Raw genomic sequence first — 18,108 nt, forward strand, 5'->3', positions numbered from 1 at the left:
ATTCATTAAATGCAACACAGAAACAATCCCTATTCTGGGAGCTTAATGCTTAGCTGGACAACTGAGTGATATTGACAACAAACCTAACAAGTTTGCTAGAAATAAAGTTGCAAGTTCTGTGGTTTTTTGCTAAACATGCCCAAACTTGACTAAAAATGGTTGTAATGGCTGGGAGGAACTTTTTCTTTTAGGAAATGTGCTTCATGTAAATTCTTTAATTTAGAAGTGATCATGATGTCAAGCTGGGGTAATTAGACTTTTACCACTTCTTAGAGCACTAATTTTCAAAATAGAGGTTTGTTAGTATGTGGTTTGTTTGAAATAGAGTGACCAGAACACAATAGTTTAGGTGCATGCCAGACCAATCATAACTGAGAAATTCTTTACAGTGACATCTTACATCCTACTGAAGAAAAAGGTTCTGTTATCATCATTAAATTAATGGAAAACTCTGACTCAAAGGGAGTTCTGGTACAACTGGATTTTACAAGAAACTAAATCACTTAAGAGGACACTAAAATGTGCTTTTGTAGAATTCTACACTATGGAAGTGTTTACTGAGCTAAATACATCATTCTCATTTATAAATGAATTGTCTTTGGGACAACTATATATGTAAGCAATATAATTATCATAATTAAGCAACGGGTGAGATGGAGGAGCTGGGGTTTTTGATATGTAAATATGAGCGGTTGACATATTTGTAAAGAGGCTCAAATCAAAGTTTTGATCTAAAAGTTGTAGGTAATGGATCTGGAATTAATTAAATAAATCCTTAAAGATTGCCACATCACATGAAACCAATATTACCTAGTTTTTGAATCCATTTGGACTTAAAAGTGACAAATGTTGTAAGAAAATCTCTGCTCCCTTTCAAGTTTGCTAAAATTTTCATGCAAAAATCCTCCAATCTTTACATTGAACACTCTCTTTGACGTCGGTCTTCTAAGAGTTAGCTAAAATATTAACCATTAAAATACTTTGATAAAAATTAATTCACCTTATCCTTTAAGCATCATGGGATTTTGATCAAGTTGCCTCTTTAACAGCTAACATCCCTTTTTCATTTTGTAGTGGTTTAAATTTAACTTTCAATTTAAATACACTAGAAAAAATAATTAATATTATCAAAACCATTAAACATAATTTTTTTTTGCCTATGTTTAGTAGTATATTAATAGGTATGTAAACTTCTAACTGGCAACTCTTTCATGCTAACATGTGGCAGAATTACTTTGATGTTGTTCTGTTTGGGTTTGTTTTTTTTTATGTGTTTGTCTGAATATTTGAAAAGATGCTGATGAAATCTGCAGGCCAAGTTATTTGCATGGCTAATAAGTTTAAATTTGATGCCATAGCATTGATGGATGATAATTTTCAAATATCTATCATATATGTAATGGTAAATGTCAAGCAGTACTTATTAGAAAAGATCTTTCTCCTGAGAATTAATATGATTTTGAGAAGAAGAAAACCAAAATAAAGTACAGCCGATATGTCACCAATGAAAAATTACTCTGTTTCTGAAGATACATCTTAAAAAGGCCCACGTTTTCCATTTTATGACTATATTCTCTTGGAGAGACATTTAAATTTCTTGCAGTTGCTATATGAATTTATTGACAGTCACATTTTATATATGAAATGGAACTTCACATAGCTTATAAATAATTAATACATGAATAAAACACCAATAAACATTAATTCAGTTAATATTTTTACAGTCTGACAAGAAAATAGGTGTTCATTATATGCTTCATAATAATGCAGCCTTGACATTATTAGTAAACCTATGCTACTTCTGTTTGCAATACCTTTTTAATTTTTATTAATAAATAGAATATAAACCCAAATGATGCCTAATTATTTGTCCTATGGATTAATTTCAATGTTTTCAAGATAAATATACCACTATGTGAGCTATTGCGCAAATCCAAGCAGACATATTCGTGCAGAGTATTGGTATTTTTTCCACACCACTTTTAATATCCATTTATTGTTTCTGAGAATTCACATACTGAAACCCAATATTTATTAAATCCGTTAAATCCAGTAAACTTCAAAAGCACCATTTGTTTATAAAGCTTTGCAAAAACCTTTGCAAGAAAGGTGTAGAGAATAAGAGGGAGCGAACAGAAGACTCATCCAGGGAGACAAGCAAGAGTATGTCAGAGAAACGGCCCTGCAGGCCCCCACATCAGTGCAGGAGGCAGAGGAGATGCTCCAGGCACCAGAGCTGGGATGCCCGTGCAGCCCAGGGAGGACCACGGGGAAGCAGAGATCCACCTGCAGCCCCAACACCAGGGCAGTTGGATGCATCCAAAGGAGGCTGTGACTCTACACTGAAACAGGTTCTTGGCAGGATCTGTGGATCCATGGAAAGAGGAGTCCATGCGAGAGCAGGTTTGTTGGTAGGACTTGTGACCCTGTGGGAGTCTTGTGCTGGAGCAGTCTGCTCCTGACAGATTGTACCCCATGGAAGAAACATGCTACATCCATTTGTGAAAACTTGCAGCCTGTGGGAAAGACCAAATGGCCAGTTTGGAGAAGTTTGTGGAGAACGGAACCCCATGATGGAGCAGGGGTGGAATGTGAGGAGTCCTCTCCATGAGGAGGAAGGAGTAGCAAAAACAATGTGTGTGATGAGCTGACTGCAGTTGCCATTCCCCATCCCTTGCTGGGGAGAAGGTAGAGAAAACCAGGAGTGTAGTTGAGCCTTGGAAAAAAGGATTATAGGGGAAAGGTGGTTCTAAAATTTGGGTTTATTTCTCATTATCTTACTCTGATTGCACTGGTACGATATTAAACTAATTTCCCCATGTCACATCAGTCTGTCCATGTTGGTAATCCTGTCTTAATCTCACACCATGAGCCTTGTAAAATATAATTAATTATATTTTCTCTCCCTGGCAATCTGAAGAAGAGGAGTTATAAAATATTTTTAGTGGACACCTGGCATCCAGACAGGATCAACCTATTAGCTAAGTCAGATAGGTTCTATATCCTGTATGATTATTTGTACAAATAAATCCCCTTAGGAGATATTAAAAGCTACTGTAGTGGGTGCCAACTTTATTTTAAAAAATCTTAATATTATTTAAAATATAAAGACCTGGTGAAGGAAATGAGAAAACTCACATCTCAGCTGATAGTACTTGATCACACTAACTTCAGAGGAAAAAAAAAAAGGTTAAACCTTTTAAAAAAGACGAAAAAACCTCCAGAATTCAGCTAATTTCCAACTGTCAGGAGCTTACAACTAAACAGCAGGTGGATGTTAGTCATTAGTGTAATTGTGGTGTTCAAATGAGATTGGTATTGTAGCTGGATGGGTACCACTGTCGCTGGACAGCTCCTCAGATAGACATGGGACAAGTCCTAATCTCATGCACTATACTTTGAATTAAATTGAGAAAATTCTTGAAACTTATTTTGTAAACACGAATTTCTGTTTTAGCATTGCAGCAATTAGAAAGAAAAAGGATGAACCTTTGCAACATGTTAAAAGATATGTCGAGGGTGACCCTTTATACCTGGTAGGTTACCTGCATCCTACAGTTTTAGGAGCCCAATGGTATTTACTCCTCATGGGGTGTTGTTCCCTCCCTGGCTGAAACTCTCTTGTTTTCTTAATCCACACACATTCCCTCATGATGACACCTGGACTATGAAATGGACCCAAGCAAAAGGCTGAGCCCTTTGAATCTCAGTCAGATGAGAATTTGGTAAACAGCAGTGAAAAAGGCAACCCTGTAAAACAGTTTGATTTTAGTTTATATTGGCTCAGAGACAAGAGGGTTGGAAACAAAATACTAGAGCAATTATGTGTTTTTTTCAAAGAGAAACTGAGATGCATAAAATTGGCATAATTATCTCCACTGACTCAATGTATTTTAAATTCATTATTTTTTGCAGTTTATCATATGAGTTCAAATGTGAAATGACATCATGACTAACTGAATGTTATTGAGGTTAGATGATATAAATTTATTATTTTCCTTAATCTCACTTTTTTGATCAGTTATTAAAAGTACCTCTCAAAGGATGTATAAATTACTTCCAATCAAAGTGCTTGTCAAAAAATAGAACAGAGAAAAACAAAAGAAAAATTTAAAAATAGAATTATCTTAATAAATTTCTTAATTCAAAGCAACAATAGATATAAACATACAGTACATATGCACATTTTATTAATATTGAATCTAATTCTGTACTTACTGAAAAATCTCTTATTCTGCACTTTCAAAAAAGACGCATCATGATGATGCAAACAGACATCAGACCATTGTGATTTGAAATACACAAGAGTTGTTATACCTCATAACTCACACAAAATATTCTTTAAAGACTCTTCATTTTATTCTTCAGAATGTGTTATTCCTCCTTTCCTTGCTGCTAATTATTTCATGAATTATATGTGTGTGCAAGAAACAGGCAGAGAAATGGGAGTGATCATAAAAGGTGAGGAAGACAGAAAACTGCAGTAAATTCACAAATACAAGCCGCACTGAGTATAAGCCGCATCTCTGGGTGTTGGCAAATATTTTGGTTTTTGTCCATAAATAAGCCGCACACGAATATAAGACGCTCTGTCATTCGCAGCGAGGACCTGTTTGCAATTAGTAACAGAACCGCGGGAGGGCGGGGTTTACTGGCTGAGCTAAGGCTGTGAAGGCTCAGCCCGCTAGGGGCTGCTGACGGGGCCAGGTGGCCCAGCCCGGTATTGCCGCTCGGGGCCGGCCGCCACTGCCACTGAGCTCGGTCACCCCGGGTCGGCACTGCCCCGCGGTGGCAGGCAGGGACGGAGCTTCACCCGCTCCTACGGCAGCGGCGGCGGGCAGGGATGGAGCTTTCCCGCGCCCGTGGCGCCGGCAGCGGGCGCGGACAGAGCACCCCGCCTCCTCCCTGGGCCGCGGCAATGACAGCGCGACCCCCCCCCCCCCTCCCCGAACTGCGGCAATGGCGGCGCGGCCCCCCCCCCCCCCCCGTCCTCCCCGAACTGCGGCAATGGCGGCGCGCCCCCCCACCCGTCCTCCCCTGGGCTGCGGCAGAGGAGGGAAGAAGAGAGTTCTCCCGCCTCTCTCCCCGCCCCCCGTGCTGCCTGCAGGGAGCCAGGGCAACACGGTAACACTGTAACAATTGTGAAATGCCGGCTTTTACTGGCAGGTGGTTGGCTCGGCGCCCTGGCTGGCACGTCTGGGGTTGTAAATGTCAGAAAATTATTCACATATTAGCCGCCCCCGACTATTAGCCGCACTACTGGGTTTCCACCAAAATTTTTGTCAAATTGCTGCGGCTTGTATTCGTGAAATTACTGTACTCTCAGATAAAAGCAAGATTTTAATTTTTTTCGTTACATAAAAGTAGGGACAATAAACCTTCCAAACTCTAGTACATAAACAAACAACTCTTCCAAAAACCCCAAACAGACCCCAAAGAGTTAATCTCAGCAGTTACCCTTAGGGTAATTATTTACCAGCTTTCTGTGGCACTTATTTTACTGAAGTGTACTTTTTTTATTCCTTTTTAAATTTATAATGAAAACCTATAAAAATGCTAGTTGTGGAACATTAGCTGCCATTTTGGACCTGGAAAATGCATGCCTTAATCTTTTGTATTTGTTTAAATAAGGTATACACATACCATTGGTTTCCCAGAGGTAAACATGTTTTTCCTGCCAGTTTTGAGGTTGCATATGCCTTTGTTCCTGTGATCTGGCAGTAATGAGAAGTTGTTATTTATAAAGGCAATTAGAAATGACCAAGAGACCTATTCAGTTGCAAAGTTGTAAAATTACTCAACATGAGTAGTTGACCTAACAGGAACATAAGACTGTAAGAAATATTTGCAAATAATGTTGTTATTCTTGATGCCATCAAAGAAAAGGAAAGAGAAGTATGAAATTTATTTTTTTTTTCTATCTATAAACACTAGATGGAGAATTAGGTTGTTAATCAAGTCAAATAAAGTACTGTCCAAACTGGTAAATAGGTGGTGTCAAAAAATACAACTATTTCTGTCTTTGAATTAAACTGTTAATAATATCTGCATAAACACTCTAACTATACTTGTGATAACTGCACATCAAGTGGCTGTGATTTCTGTCTTGGAAAGACCATTTCTTTAAAAACTTAAATTCTGAAGCCTGGACACTGCCTTATCTTCCAGGTACAATGGCTTCTGCTGAAGTCAGAATTGTGAAAAGGGCATGACTCTAGTATTCACAACATGCAATACTTAATTGAAAGATTGAAAATTAATTTTAGATCTGATAATATTTAATTAAATACTCTCCAATGAGAAGTTCATGCACTGATATGCTCCAGTCCTGGATTTGAGCTAAAACACAGTAGGAAGCTAAGGGAAGTGATACCCTGCTTGGTCCTGGTGGGACACAGTTGGACCCCCATTTCCAGTGCTGTACTCCCTGGTATGCCAGAGATCAGTAATACAGACTTATAAATTCTAGATAACACATGAAACTTATATCAAAGACAAAAATAATATTTAGAGAAATAGTTTTTAACTTTTCTAAATGCAGTAGCAATTTGTTTAAACACTACCATAAAATAATTTATTTTAATTATTTATAGAAATAAGGAGAAGAATAATTAGACCAAAACAGTAAATTAGTATACAAAAGAGTATTTATTTTTAATAGGAAATATATTTGAGTAACACGTAATTTTAAATTATCAGAACTTGTTACACATATTGCCAAACACACAATTTGTCATTTGTTTGGCATAGACCAGGCTGTTATTTACACAACATAAACAGAAAACCTGCACTGGCATTTCACCAAACTGAACTGAAACATATAGTGTGATATATGGCATAGCTTTCTTCAAGTGTCATCTAAATTTCTCTTCTGATACTCTTCCCTGAACCACAGAATACATTCCCATGCCATAAGAATACATTTGAATTTACTTGCTAGTTTTTGGCTTTGGGACACTATAGATAACAGCTTAATGAACCTCATTTTTAAGACTAAATGTGAGTTTCTAGTCTGACTGCTTAGAGGTTTTTGCTTTTTACTGAGCTAATTTAGAACTGTGAAGAAAAAGAAAATCAAGAGATTCAAAGGATAGGAGTAAGTTAAGGCAATCATGAATCTTCCAATTAAGAAAGAAAACAGGATTTTATAATAAAAAGCAGAGAAAATTAATCAAATCCTGGAATTATTGTCGAGCATATTTTTTACATTGAGTTGAAGATTAATCTCTGTATAATACAGCCAGAATATTATGCACACTGTACACCAACTACTGCCTTTGAAAAATATGTATGAGTAGAAAATAATGAATTTGAAGGCTGTCATATTATGTCTGCAGGTGACAACTCTGAAAGCAAAATGAAAAAATTTACATTAGTCTATTATTCTATGACAAGATAAATTAGTTACTTCATATTCCTTTCTTAAAAATTTATCTCAAAAAAGAATTTCCATTTGCAGAAATAACTATGTAGTTAAATAATAGTTAATTTTATTCATTAATTTGCCAAAAGCCACATCATTGTCTTAGTCTTCCCAAAGAGCAAGTTCTGCATAAAAGAGCAAATGAAATTAAGCACCAGAGATAGTGTTGATGCACAGGGCATCTAAAGGATCACCTCATAATCCATTAATTATTAAATTATTTTTTTACTCTGCAGAGTAAATGAAAAAAGACATTCATTCCTTCTCTGAGTAAAAAATAGGCAAATAAATAGTAGCAAATATCGGGATTTAGTTTCTTTTTGTTGTTGTTGTTGTTGTTGTTTTTGGTTTTGTTTTAGTTTTTTGGAGGTTTTTTTTAAAAGGGAAAACAAAGATAGTCAAAGTATATATCCAAGCACATCCGATAGAAAACTCAATAAATATGTTTATACTTATGAAATATTTGGACCTCCTGCTAGTATCCATGAGTGCCTTTAATGGTGGAAGATTAGCATATATAATTATGACACCATTGAAAAAAATGAAAATAATCCCATGAGTATTACCAGGGGGTAAAGATTTCCCATTTAAATTATTCACATTCCTTCAACTTACCCTGTAACTAAAACTTAATACCTGCTTATAATGTTAATTCTTTCTTTTAAAATTTTATTGTGCTTAATTTTCTTTGATTTATATACTTTCAAAAACTTTGAGGTTTTAAGCATCTAAGTAAAATTAATTTTTATTCCATACTGTTACATTCATGTTCTGAGCTAGATTCTTAGAGAAAAGATCTGTTGAACTACATAGGGCTTCTCCTGCAAAGTGTGTAAATATGTTATAAAAATATTTCTGAAATTGAATATATTTTATTCTCAAATACAGTTAAAAAGCTTTTTTTTTTTTGGTATCAAAAATATTCCAAAGAGGAAATTAAGTAGAGCAATGAGCTTTACAAATTAATAGTAGTACTACTACTGCTACTACCACTAGTCATAACTGCAGTAGCAGTAATAGTAGAAGTAGTAGCAGAAGAAGTAGTAGTAGTAGTAGTAATACTTTACTACTTTCATTCATGATTTAAAATAGAAAACTATGGAATATTAAAACAATACAACCAGTTCCAATCGAAATCACATTAAATTTTATAGAAGTATGAAATAATTCACTTGATGACACATATTGTCCTTAGTCTTCTGCTCTAGCAGTAAACACAGCTTTGAAATTTTTCCTCTCCGTGCAGTAGTTTTTTATTTTATGACCCCCCACAGTCTTTGTGTGAATAATTCATAATCTGTAGCCCTTAAGTAATATTATTCAGTAGGATAACATTTGCTAACAACTTTCTGTACAGTGTAGCATGTTTGAGGTGGAAAACCAATTTTAAACATAGCTTCTCTGAGTAAGTACAACTTTTTTGTCTCACAAACAATAATACTAAAAGGTTATGTGTTATTAAAAGGAAATATCAAATTGCTGCATAACTGCTAACATTATAATAAGAAGAGGATGGAAAAAATAATGTCTTTGTCATGGGAAAAAATTTATATCTTTAGGTATCATTTTCCATCTAGTTTAGCCTTCACACACAGCCAACCATTTTATGCAAAAGCTGGCTGTACTGTATAAATAAAAACCAGAAGATCAAAGAATAGACCAACTAATGAATTTTAAACCAATTTTTTGCTGGAAATGTGGTGGAACAGCACCATCTGCAGGTGTGTCACTATAAATCTGATGTTTTTTGGGTAAACTGCTTTACTGTCATCAGTCCTTTTTTGGTACAGATTTGGTCTTTGCTTTAGGAGAAAATCCAGCAGCCAGTGAAGACATGGATCATTATTCAGACAAAACACTAGCCATAATTGAATGTTAACATAATAGAGAATACTAAACCAAATATTTTTTTTAGTAAACATTTCATTTGAAAGAACTCTCTCATGTGAGGCCTTTTGTTCTCAAGAGTGGGACACATCTCTCTGTTTAGACTTTTTTTACTGTAGTTTTGTCATATGCTGTTCCATGATTTCTCTGTGTGTTTTAAATACTTATTTTTCTCTTTGTAACGTGGTTCTGGATGAGATCAGAAAATAAAAAGTCAATATGATGCTGTGTAACATGCTTAGGATTTATATCAAACTACTTTGTATTGTATCACTTAAAAGTATCACTGCTGCTTAACAGAAAACAATTGCATATTACCTCCACTAGAACGCTGGATGTCCTTAAAGATGATATTTTTGCTTCAATTTCTTCTACCTTCACGCCCTCCAAACCATTGTAGGTGTTTGGTGTTGAAACACTGTTTATTTTGAAAAATAGCAAAATGGTTTATGTTGAAAATTTTGGGGAGGAAGGGTTTGGGTAATGTGCCATCCATTTGTGTGCGAGGATTTATTTTTCTTTATATTTATAAGGAACTCTGAGAACTCTTATTTTGTCCAAGGTAATATATTTAGCAGTAATAAATCTTGAATACTAATCATAAGTATTCAAAGGATGTGAATAATTTTTTCTTTAGTTGTAATAATTCAGAGCTTTCCAAGAAAATTCAAAGATATTTAGGAAAAAATACAATGATACCTCTAGATCCTGGATCTGTCTACTTATATTTAGATTTAAATCTGTAACTATTTAATTTATACATTCATATCAGAGAATATTCTTCTGACTATTCTTTATTGAATATATGTTTTAAAATAAAGAACGTGCCTCTTACCTAGTTACTCTAGATTGTGTATCATGGTGTCTGGAAATGCAGAACTGTTTTCTGATATATTTGTCTAAGACTTCCAGGAAGAGAAAAAACACTTCTATGAACAGGTGTAAGAAAACATGCAGCTGGGGCATTTTTCAGGGGAGTTGAGTTTTTTTGCTGAAAAATATTAACCCATTAAAATGGAAACCATGGCTATAAATACATAGGGTGGGAGGCAGTTCAACTGGGGAAGCTCATTACTGATGTCATCTCTAATATATATTGCTGTAGTTCTGAAGCATAAAATGTCTTTTTCTTCCTCTATCAGCATTCTATTTCTCCATCTGTCTCCTCTCCATTTCTTCCCCTTAATCACTCTGTTGGCAGGACTTCCTATCATCTACTATTCTCCCCACTACAGTGCCTGTTTTAATATTTACAATAAAACCCTCACAACAAAACATCTCATTTCAAAAACAGAAGCAGGCAAGCAGAGAGACAAAAAAGGAAAGAGAATAGTATTCTGGTATCTCAGGTATTCTGTAATTATTCAGAAGAAAAGGGTTCTAGCAAGTGAGGGAAAGAGGAAATTCAGGTTCTTTCTGTTCAAGAAATTCAAGTTTCTTCCAGGACTACTTCAGGAAAGTGATGTGAAAATTTTATCTCAATATCCTGTGTGTACATAGAGCTGATCTCATCTTAAGTGTCTGTGTGTAATGTGCAACAATTAAAATCTGGAGAAGATTCATGGGAAAGGCAAAAACACTTTCTAGCTCTGCTAGGAAAGAAAATATTAAATTTTTATTTTATTGGGTTTTTTTTTTGGTAAAACTTCCAAAACATGGTCAATATATTGAAGTGTCAAGGTTCAAATAAACATTAGACTTGAAAGTCGTTTGCATTCTTTCAGTTATTATGTTATTGTATGCCCCCATCACCTTTTTTCTGAATTTTTTTTACCTTTTCTCCAATTGAAGCAATTTGTCTGAAGATATAAATGCAAATTCGCTATTGTATGATGTTTATAACATCCCCTGATAGAGACTTTAAAAATACTTCATAACTCTTTATTAAGAAAAGAAGTAATTTTGAAAAGTTAATTAACAGAAGTATTCTTCTGCACCATACTCTTTATTTATGAATTTCAAAATGAGAATAAATCCTTGCAATCTTGAGGTATATTTTATTAGGAAAGAAAGTGAAGTGCTGTAAGTTACCCAGATTTGAAAAGAGAAAAAAGACAAAAAAATATTTCAGATAATGATAATCAGTGCTTGGGTATTTATGTTCATTTACTGCTTTTCTGATTGCAAATTCAAAGAATATGAAAAAATTTTGATATTTTTCAGTTTTTAATTTAATTATTTTGTAAATTCTATTTTTGTATTTTAAATTTTAAAACTATCCTTTATAAACTGGCTTTAATTGTTTATAAATTTATTTTATCCCTTATAACTCCCTTTTAATAAACACTTGGATTTCAAAGTAAGAAAAACTTCTGTGCTGGAATGCATCACATTTCATATCAGAACATTTTCTGCAAGCAAGGTTACTTTCATATGAAGCTCCAAATTGACACACTGCCTGATAGTCTAGAGGTATTGAATTTTCTATGTGTTTTGAAGTCAGAGGCAAAGTACCGGTAGCCAAAAAAAATCTGTGCTGGGCCTGGAAAATCTGTGTTGCACCAGATTAATTTAATATTGAATGTCACACTATATTTCTTTCCAAGGTTTTGAATTAGAAATGTAGGACCTGAAACTATTCTTTTTTTAGTGCATATAATGCAATCAGAATGTCTTGCCTTTGCAGATGCTCTGTTGGTGGAGAAAAGAGGATCATGAATTTGTGTCCCTCACCACTATTTGTCAAAAAACTGATAAATCCTTATGTATAAATGTTCCACCACTCCTTAGAACTGTTTTCTGGTCATTGAACATACCATTCAAAATCCCACAAAAAACAGAAGGTAGAAGGACAAAGCACAAGGTTTAAGTCATGGGAGTTAACAGCTGTCAAAGTGCGTGTAAATCATTATTCTCAGTAGGGAGGGAGTATTCTATTTCTATGTTTGTTTTTAATTAATATGTGACAACAGACATAGTAGGCAAGAATGGGATGGTAAATAAGATAAGGTAACGCTACCAACAAAGAAATTGTAAGCAGGAAATGGAAGAGATACTGAGAGAAGCAAAGGATGATGGAAAAAAAGGACTTTTAATTGCTCAGAACTATAGCAGTGTATCAAAGATTGTATCAGTAATGAGTTTATACCATCTTGCTGAAACAATTAAATGTTGTAGGCTAAAATATAAATTAGAAATTATTTTTGTAGACATCTTTATCACATCGTGAATCCCCAGTAAACTTTATGAGGTCTTCCCCTACATTGATGTCTAATTAAATTATTTGTTTTGATCGTCATACAGCATTGCACTAGTGTCTTCACAAATTTGCATGTTCACTGCTTAACTAGTTTAACACCTTAACATCATTCTCTGTTTTAGATGTCAGAAATTTGATACTTTTATAGCTGTAATTAAATCAGAACAATTTTGCTCTAAGCCTGACAAGAGAAAATGCCAACAGTTTAGTTAAAATTACTGGAATAAGGGCTAGATAAAATTACTTGCTAGTTTAAAGGTTAAAACAAAAACGTATATTGGGAAGGATGGAAAGATGGTGAGGAAAGACAAGAATATCATAAAGATATCTGTGTGCATAGATAGACAAACAGAAAATATCCTCTGCAAAAATGTGTGTGTATAGGCATGCTCACACACATGTATTTATGTATACATATTGTTGTCTGCTTTCATGCCTTACCCTTGGCAAAAGTCCTCTCAAAGAACATTTTCAGAGAAGAATATGGATGTAGACACTGAATGAATCAAATACTCCAGGGTCTCTGGAAGGGCATCGGCCCCCAAATTGGTCATGTTAAAGACAAAGTCGGCCATCCGCTACATCAAGCAGTCTTTGGTACTTTGCCAAGAAACTGTGGAACAACGAAATGGTCACCTTGAAAATCAAGGCAAAACAGAAAGATCCATCACAGGGGAGAGAGCTGGAGAGGGGAAGAGAATGGGCAAGGCAGGTGAGTGCTCCCTATCAGGGCAGGCTGTGCAATGCTGCCTTCCCTGGGCCACCCTGGGCTGCAGCCCAAGGACAGGGCAGTGGGCACAGGTACCCCTGGAGCTGGAGTGTCCCACATCTGCCACATGGGATGCAAAGGGACACCCACATGGCTTGGAGGGGATGGCGAGACTCCAGCCTGTGTGTCCAGAGAGAGCAAGGAGGGCTCTTACTGTGTGTGTGATTAGAGGTATGGAAAAGGAGGTAAATAGGCTATTTTAAACAATTAAACTACTTAATATTTTGCAACTGCCTAGTATTGCAGTTTATCTGCTGATATATATTTGAACTCTATAGGTCACCTGTTGGCCATTACAAAGATATCACTAAGAAATAAAGAAACCACTTTCATCCTGACTTAAACTACATGAAATGAACAATGCAGCACTATTTGGATTGGCAAATCTTCAAAAAAACAACCACCCCAAACCAAAGAATCCATCTGAACTGTAAGTTTTATCTCTGTGACACTCTGCTTAGGGAAGACATTAAACCTGTAAAATCGTTGCATACAATAGAAAAGTCAAAACAACACTTGTAATATGACTGTCACAAAGCTGTTTGCTTGTGACAGAAACTCAGGCTTTAGTTCTAAATCTCAGGTTGCTTCCTTTTTGACTACAACTTATTCTACAGGTAATCCTGCAGGCAACATACATAGCCCGTGCTCCAGGATGTGCTATGAAGAGGAATGTGCTTCCAGAAATACTAACAGAGTTATATTGGTACATGAACATTGAGGACCAGATTATAAACAGTCTCAGTTTAATGAGTACTCTTGAGACTTGGATATTGCAGCTCTGGTCTCTCTGACCCTTGTCATTTACATGAAGAATCAGTTTTAAAATTGAAGGATGTGCCAAGCCCTGAAAAATATCCATATCCAGAATTTCTTTCTTTTGGGAGAACACATTCGAGTGAACAACTCTCAACCCATTTATGTACAAGGGAAAAATTACAACTTTTGCAAATAAGTAAACTCTGCATAAAATATGGATAGAACCGCTTTGACATTGGCACTAAGCCATTTTAATTTTCTATAGAGATCTTTATTCATTTGCAGCATGAAATTTATAATTAAACACTATTTTCAATAAACTGTAAGTACACTTAAATATTTTTACTACATTTCAATGGGGAAACAAATGTTGTACTATATTTGACTATAAGCAAAACTAGAACAGATGATAATTTTACATTTTCATAAGGTATCAAATAGATTTCCAGAGCTATCAAATAATCAGATTTGGAAGCAGGCCGATGAAGATAAAACCATATTCTGTACATTGGGAAGGCAAATAAAACTAAGCAATTTTTCATGAACATTCATAATAGTATATTTTTTATAATTCGAATAATTTCCACTATCTCATTTGAAGTTTGAGATTTTATCTACACAGATATTTTGGTAATTCTTTGTATATTAGAAAAATTCTTGCTCTGCCTGATCCCTGATCCATGGGAAATACAGAGGATAAACATCTGAGATGAACATTCATAAACCAGAATATAAGGCATTCACTTCACTGTGTCTAGTTACTTGGAAATGCTTCCACTAACATCAGATAATTTTAATTACGACTTTAAATCTGTTTTGTAGTTTTTAGTTCTCCTGGAGTTTGGTTGTTTTTTTTTTTTTTTTTTGCAAATAGACCTGTAATTCTGAGGGTGTTTTGATACTATGAAACATACTACACCATCTGCTGTATAATTTAGGTCATTTTCAGGATACCTGAAGAGGCTCTTTCAGGTTTCTTTATTTTCTATTTAAATATATATGTGTGTGAGGCTGTGTATAGGTTTGTGTGATTTCGTTAAAACATGCTGACAATAGTGACAATTATATCTGGCATTATCGGAAGTTAATTATTACTGAATCGAATTGCAGTTAATTTTAAGAATAATATTCTCTATTCCCTACTTAACTATTTAACTATTATGTTTTAGTGGGTATTTAATACTTACCTAAGCCATTATATGTCTTCTACTGCCTTGTTTTAGTTCACTGCAAGGTTTTTTGTCTCCCCATTTTAGACAAACATCATTTTTGGTCTTACAATACTAAAGGTAATGGGAACATTTACATTTACTTCAGTAGATGTATGACTGATGTTCAAAATCATAGAATCACAGAATGGTTTGGGTTGAAAAGGACCTTGAAGATCATCTAGTTCCAAATTCCTGATATGGACAGGGACAACTTCCACTAGATTGGTTTGCTTAAAGTCCCATCCAACCTGATCTTGAACAGTTGCAGGAATGAGGCAGCCACAGCTTCTCTGGGAAACCATTTTCCAGTGCCTCACCACCCTCACAGTAAAGAATTTCTGCCTACTATTTTATCTAAATGTACTTTCATTCAGTTTGAACCCATTCCACCTCATTATGTAACCATATAGCCTTGTAAAAAATTCCTCTCCCTCCTTGTTGTATGTATCCTTCTCTTATATACTGAAAGGCTGCTCTAAGGTCTTCCCTGGGCTTTCTCTTCTCCAGGCCAAACAATCACAACTCCCTCAACCTCTCCTCATAGGCTCCAGCCTTTGATCTTCTTTGTGGTCCTGGATTCCCTCTGTTTTACTGAACTGGAACTAAAATACGTTAGACATCATGCTTTGATGGCAGTAAATGATTTTAAGAATAATCACACTGAAAGTGTACTTTTCTATTCCTTTTTACATTGTAAAAAGAAGCCTGTTGGAAAACATTACTACCTCCTGTAGTAGTAAGATAGTTACTGCATTTTTTTCTTCTTAGGTTGTTTTGGTTTGAGTTTGTGTGTGTTTTGCTTTGGTTTTATTTTTAACGTTTTGTAGTGGTGAATGTGAACCAGGAAAGCATTCTTCATCAAATCAATTTCTTCTGCCTACTTTGCTCTGGACTTGAATGCTTTATTCCCTTTCAAAGGTACCTCTCTCCTATTTCAATTGATTTTGCTACAAGACAGCTATTCAAATCTCTCTCCAAAGATCTCTGCATTTTGTTTCTGTCAGAGCAGCATTGTTGTTTCATAGAAGCATTTAATTTTCCCTTTCTATCTCCCCTTTTTTCTTTCTCATGTCTTCTCTTTTTCCTGAATTTATTTTTGAATGCATCAGATATATATAAAAAAGGAAATACTTAGTAATATATTTCTGTAGATTAATTAAGAAGCTTCTAATAATTTTATTTCTCAGAAAAGGCATGTTTTTCCTTGGAATAGACTATGAGACGCTGTCTGGACTATGAGACAGACTATGAGTAATAGACTAATAGACTAGACTAGACTAATAGACTATGTGGCTGGCTGTAGAGAAACAGATAATAGCTAATCAGAGAGATCTGTATAGATACTTTAAATTGGGAAAGCAAGAATGTATTTTCACCTAGCCTGTTAGAATGCTATAGAAGGTTGTTTTGTGGTAGTCTGTACAAGTAGGATGACACTAAAAAGTTTTAAGCAAGTACTGGTACTTTTCTTCTGCACTGTACTCTTCTGTCAGAAGGGAGGAACAGACTTTAAGCTGATATTCTTACAAAGGTGGGGAAGTGCAAACAACCATGTTTTTCAAAAATTATCTTCGAGTAACCATAGTAACAATGTTTTGGTACATCTTTAACATTAAAAATTGAAAAAGGAGGAACACTGAGAGACATAAGTAAAAGAGCCTCATTACTGGGAAACCTGCAGTCATCAGTGGAATGCTAGAGGGACCGAAGAGTGACAAAGCAGTGGTTCCTTAGTGCACCACATTTTAGACGCTGAAGCATTTATTTCAGACTTACAAGAAAAGCAAGAGAAGAGTGTCAAGAAAAGAGAAAACTTTAACCGTTGCCTTATTTTCTCTCCTGTACTACTACAGCCTTCTCCAATGAACAGAATTAGCATATGGGTTATTTTATGGGAGCTTATATACACAGTTGTGCATAACTCACACAAAAGTCTGGCAGATTGTATTTGCTATCAAACCAGCCAGCAATCAAATTTTCAGAGGGATTGCCTAAAATTGTTGAGGAAGAGAGAGTGAATATTTTAGCATGTGCCATCCATTGGGAGTATATTTTTTATATGCCTTGCCTAGGGGTTTATAGGTATATTTCCAAGAAAGACTTATTTATTTATCTCAATTCTTTTGATATGTTTCTGTTATACACAAGAATTTCTTCCACAAAAAAGTGCCATCAGCAGCAGTCACAGTGTGTTGAGTCTATGTTGAAAGAAAAGCAAAGTAGAGCAAAACCTTGAAGTGCCATTACAGTTAAAAACACCAGATTATTCAATGTAAGGTAGCACAAAAATACTTCTAGACTTCTACACACATCTTTTTAAGGTGTCACATTTTTAGCTGTATATCTCTTCATAGCAAAGTGTTTCCACAGTTTGGCTTACTTGGAAAAGCCTATTGATTTACTTGAAGCTGAACAGAGACTGGTAGTCTGATTTCATCTGATTTCAGTTAACTAATATTTTTTTCTTTTTTCCTTTTTTTTTTCTTCTTTTTCTCCTTTTTCTCCTTTTTAATTTTTTTTTTCCTTTTTTTAAATTAAAATCAGAGACAAATGTAACCCATTATTCAACATGCAGTTGTGGTGAAAACACACTTAGGGCATAAAATTTTCTGTTAGTAGAGCAAAATACAAGAATCACATATCGCACCTTTCAGATAATATAGTGAAATTTTGCTTAAAACTGTACACAAAGAACCTATGCTCATTCAGTCAGATTTATCAGCCCTTCATGCAGGCAGGTCTGTTGGATCTATATTATAGAATTATATGAAAAAATATTCAATGAGTGGCCTAACATGGTCTTCATTGTTTAATGAGTTCATATTTATGCAACCAGAAATTTTTATTTACACAATGCTTA

The sequence above is a fragment of the Catharus ustulatus genome, chromosome 4 (assembly GCF_009819885.2).
Source record: "Catharus ustulatus isolate bCatUst1 chromosome 4, bCatUst1.pri.v2, whole genome shotgun sequence".
In the NCBI taxonomy this organism is placed as follows: Eukaryota; Metazoa; Chordata; class Aves; order Passeriformes; family Turdidae; genus Catharus; species Catharus ustulatus.